Source organism: Magnolia sinica, chromosome 7, assembly GCF_029962835.1.
Source record: "Magnolia sinica isolate HGM2019 chromosome 7, MsV1, whole genome shotgun sequence".
Lineage (NCBI taxonomy): Eukaryota > Viridiplantae > Streptophyta > Magnoliopsida > Magnoliales > Magnoliaceae > Magnolia > Magnolia sinica.
Genome location: NC_080579.1, coordinates 36,304,763 through 36,310,328, shown reverse-complemented (window position 1 = coordinate 36,310,328; position 5,566 = coordinate 36,304,763).

The window sequence follows — 5,566 nt, the reverse complement described above, 5'->3', positions numbered from 1 at the left end:
TGCACTCGCTTCTAATTTTATGTTACCCAGATATAGGGTTTTCCATCGAATTTTCATTTCAAATGTCTACCCTTAATCTGGTAACAAAATCGAGCTTACTACATTCATGGCTCGTATTCTTCATTCTATTGTTACTGGATTCTCTGTGTGTCTTCCTTCTCTTATCAGTTATATCATGATTCAGTTCCATCTCCATCCAGGTCACAGTGATGTACCCTTTGCTTATCTTATGACTATTTTAGCCACCCATAGTTTAGTGGCTATGCCTGTTGGAGAGGCTCCCATTAACCATTTACCATTCAACAACTCAAACATAAACAAGATGAATTTGAGAATGGCTCCAGGCCAAGTTGATGTAGGTGTTGGTGGAGCAGCAGAAGCAACTGAAGAGGAGGATGCTTTACCTCCTGATGATATCAATATAGATGACATTTTCAATGAGATTGAATTTGACTCTGTGACTAATCCTAAATATCAGCCTTCTGATCTTGATGCACGACTGCACTCTCTTGAGGACAAGGTTGAACGTATGCATGTGTCCTAAGAAAAGTAATTAAAATATATGCGCAAATATCTTAGGCGCATTAACAAGGGACTTCATCAAATTGATTAATCTATACCTGTTCCTTCTTCTGGTTCAGATTAGTATTTGAATATCTGATATGCAATAACTTTTATACTTGAATTTCTCTTGTTTTTATGTGCTTGGACATGTTTTCTTATTATTGTGGACATGTTTAACTAGTTATCTTGACCATATCTTCTCTCATTACTCATTGCTCTTTTCTTTACTGCCATATTTGTTTACTTCCATCTTCATTTATAAGTTCTTTCCTTTATCATATTGTGACAAAAAGGGAGAGAATTTGTGTTGATAAATGCCTAGTTCATTTTTTTTATATCTTATGAAATGTGGAGGATGTGCAATAGAGAAGAGAAGAGTGGAAAAGAGAAGTATAGCAAATTTTCTCCTTTTGAATTTTATGGAATAATATATTGAGGGGGAGTATTTGGTTTGCTATTTGGTTCCTTAGCTGGTGGTGCATGATTCTTTATTATGCGTATTATGCTTATTTTAATGTATTTTATTTTGTCACAAATTTGACAAAGGGGGAGATTGAGAATGCTATCTTATCTAGCTCCTAGATTTGTCAAATTTTGTAGTATCAAAATCTCTTGGAATATGTATCTTGTGTAGCTCAACTTTACATCATCCTTACCTACATTCAAGTATAAGAATAATAGTCTTTACATCAAGAACTTCAAGTATAAAAATAAGAGATTCAAGTACTACATCAAGTGATAGATCAAGTTTTTCAAGCTTCAACTATATCAAGACAATGTGCTTTACTTTGAATTCAAAGCTCAAGTAATCATCTTAAGTTGGAACTCAAAGTTACAAGGTCTTTACCTCAAGCACATCTTCAAAAATACAATGACAAGCTTTAAGTACTTCAAGATAAACTATCAACTGAAGCGAACAATGTTTCAATGTTTAAGTTTCACCTATAAGGTATGAATGACCCTAGATTGACCTTAAGTTAGGTCATATTGATTACTTTCTTACCTTAGGTCATGATATAATTTTATAGACTTTTTCTCGACTAATCCTAGCTTATATTCGACTAGTTCAAGTACTGGATCGATCAGTCTAAGAATTTTCTTGACTAGTCCAAGGTTTGTTATGGATTTTTCAAAATTTCTGTTGAATCCTCGACCAGTCCTGGAGACTGCTCAACTAGTCGAGTGAACAGTGCTCGACTAGTCGAGCAGGCTCAACTCAAAGTCCAACAACCTTTTAGGGTCCCACTCAACCAGTCGAGTGTATGGCTCGACCAGTCATGCAGGCCACTCGACCAGTCGTAGGCCTATCTTATCTTATTGTGTTTAAAATTTTAAATTCTTGTTGGTCTTTGGACTAGTCGAGCTATCCTTTGGGCCAGTCGAGTGAATAGTTTTTTCACCTAGAAATAGAGCACAATTTTCGGCGTTTGATAAGTCATTCAAGTAAAATCAAGACACCACTCTGAGAGATAAGTTTGTGATATTCTTAAGCTATTTAGTGCTCATTTAATATTCTCTTTTAATTAGCTTTTTGTATTTGATTTTGAGTTATATATTCCAATCTTACTTGAAGAAGGGATTTAAGTTTTTCCCCTTTCTTGGAATCAAAATCAAATCCAGCTAGCCCAAAGTGATTTAACCTAAAAATCATTTAGACCCTTTCATAAGTGAGTGTGAACATTGAACATCTACTTCGAATTGGTCCTACCGGGCTTCATCAAAGGAGAATATCCAGATAAGTATATTTACATTTTTGTAAATCCCTTTTTGGTTTTTGAGGTTATGCTAGGAAAATCTCTATTTTGGTTTATCTGAAGTAAACCAGAAAATCTCAGAGTGTGGGGTTTTTGAATTGTGTAAGCCCACTTGAAAGATACAATTGTGAAGGTTTTAAGTGAACCTTGAAAAACCTATTTCATAATGAAAGCCAATATCAAGAGGGAGAGGATATTTGGAGTGGAGTAGTTGTGTGGCTATTTTTGTAAATAGTTGGTGTACACACAAGCGAAGCACTATAATATCTGGTGTAGTGGTGGATGGTTGATTGTTGCTTTGTGTGAATGTTGTAAATTCTTTTTAAGCCTTTGTGGAGAATGTTGTAATCTCTTGTATGCAAGTGTGGGAATGCTGTAATAGCTTAGTTTACTTTCTTTACTATTTTTATTCTCCTCTGTATTGATTTAGAATTTTGATGTACTGACCGTTCTACAAATTAGGTTGTCCTACCATAAGCCATTGGTTTTTGGTTTAAGGTTGTCCTTAAAACAACATCTGTATCAACCTCTCAATACTTATACATTTGAGGTTGCAATTCGTTTCTACTTTGTGAGATTGTTAAGTGCTATCTTTATTTATTTCTTACTAATTTTGCATTTAATTTTTTAATTTGTCATAGTCCTATTCCCCCCCCCCCCCTCTAGGACTCTTAGCTCGGCCTTTTTCACTATCTTCCACGAAAGACTCAATCATGTTAATGTCATGGAAATCATCATTATCCTCTATATGTTTTCATGTGTTGAAAAAGATATTCAACTCTAATGTCAAATTCCCGAAAGACATACTCATGACCCCATTCATGCAATTAATGATTGCGTTTGAAGTGACAAGGAATGGGTGACCAAGAATGATGGGAATTTGAGAGCTCGTGTTATGTAATGACCCGAAAAATTTTGTGCCAAGACCCGAGTACTACCTCTATTTTTTTCCTTAGTAGTTAATTGGGGTAATTAGCGCTAAACTCGATTGCTTGTGAAATTCGCATCAATCACTTTAAATTTAATCTGCATGAATCAAAATCTGTGGAATAGTGAGCGCTAGGTTACTCTTAAATCTGGGATTCATTGCTAAATCCAGTTGCTCTTGGGAATTTTTGGAAGTTCTGGATCGGACCTGGCCCGCGCGTCGTAAGTCCGATAGCAATGATCTTAGGCTGTTTTGGTCACCATGTTGGACTTGGCCATCACCTCAAAAATCAAGTCCAGATGATGTTCTAGGTTGATTTGATTGAGTCCGGAGTGAAGAGTGTGAGAATGGTGAAAATTAAATAAGATTTTATGAAATCTGAGTCGTGTCGCTTGCGCGACGATTTTAAGCAATCTGACCATTGGATTCTGACCCAATTTCACCCTCGGATCAGGGAAGATGGCCCAGGTAGGTCATAGTGCTTGTGGTCCTGATCGAGTTTCGGTGACCGTTGAATTGAGTGTGGTCCGCCACGACTGATCTGAAGATCCGATCGGTGCGAAAACTCAGCCTGACCAAGATCCATGGTCAGTGAGCTTAAGTCCGACCTCTCATGGAAAAGGGCCCACCGAAAGTGCTCCGTTGGATTGAGAGAGGCCTGTTTTGGTTATAACCTAAGTATGCCTTGGCCCTGGGGTTATTTTCATCAATGTTAGGCCTATATATAGACCTTAAAACCCTAGCTCTCTTTTCCATACGAATTTCCTAACCCTAGCTAAGAAAGAGAGAGGAAAAGAGAGAGAAAGTGAGAGAGAAGTTGGTGAATCATCTTAGATTCTTTCCTGTTCTCCTTCATCCTTAAACCATCACTTTAGAATCGTTATTCCGGCGATTCTAAGTTCATCCTTGGGTAAGTTAACCTAACCATAATCTGTGTTAGAACTTAGAATAGTCTTTGTGTTATTGTAGGTCATTTCTATTCTTGCTTTAGGTTATCTTGTCGCCGTTGACGAAGACATATCGTCTGAATCAGTTCGGTGTTCTATTTCTAGTTAAAGGTGCGGACTTTAATTGTATAGGTTATGGTTTTCAAGGCTTTCAATGTTAGCTAATGGTTTATTCTTGCTATGGATGAGATTTCACATGTCAAATGCTATGTTTATCTTGCGTTCCTAATATGCATGTGTTATATTGCGATTTATGTATTCTATGTATATGTAGGAAGTACCGTATACGTATAAAATATTCACATGTGATTGCCATGATTAATTGTCGTATACTGATGCGGATTGTATGTGTGTCAACTCTTGGTAAAAGGAATTGTTCAAATGCGTGTATTTCAACATACGTCATGTATGTTGTATTATGTATTCTAAGTGTTTGTAGAAATGTCTGAATGATCTAAAGTGTGATATATTAACCTATTTACGGGCATTAAGAAGCGATTCTTAACACTCCTATTGATGTGTATGATTTCCTACATGCAAGTTACATTCTTTGTTGTTTAACTTCCAGCATTTCTTATGTGCAAATCCATGTTAAGTTGATATTCTTCAAATACTCATATGCTACATGGTTTGAGTTGTTTTTCCATTACTATTCTAAATTGTTGATATGAATATCTGTTGTAGTGGAATGCGTTTGGGACTGTAGAATAGTCTAGGAAATCGGTAATCGGCCTTGAGATTATGGCTGAGGCTGCTTTCACCACATGGGATGTGATTAGACGAACCCGAGTCGTATTAGAGTTGTCGGCAGTGGTTTGGCCACACGCAGTGTTTGTGCACTCTATGTCGTTCAACCTAACGTGCGCTCGTACTAGTCGAGTTCGTCAAGTAACCTGATTGTCCGATGTATGTTCACCATGTATGGACACTATTGTTTGAATCTAGGGTACCAAACTTACCGATGAAATCCTATTAACCATTGTACCTTGATCCGCTAAGACTCATGAGCCGGACATGGTGGTATGGGACACCGTGGTCGAGCTATCAGCCTACGCTGGGGTGACAAGCCTCCCCGTAGTGACCAGTGAGCAACCAAACTCGTGAGCCGATTATGGTGGTATGGGACACTATATTCGTGCTGTCGGCCTACATTGATTGGTGACGAGCCCTTTGTAGTGACCTCGAGCATGCCTGGATACCGCATTGAGGTGACGAGCCTTAGTGTAGGGTATGATAGGTGTGCATTGATTGGTGACGAGCCCTTTGCAACGACCTAAAATCATATGATCGTATGAGATGATCTAGGACTGACGACCCTAGAATGGATCACTGCTTGGACGTTGATATGAGGAAGGTACCTTAGCTTCCCAATC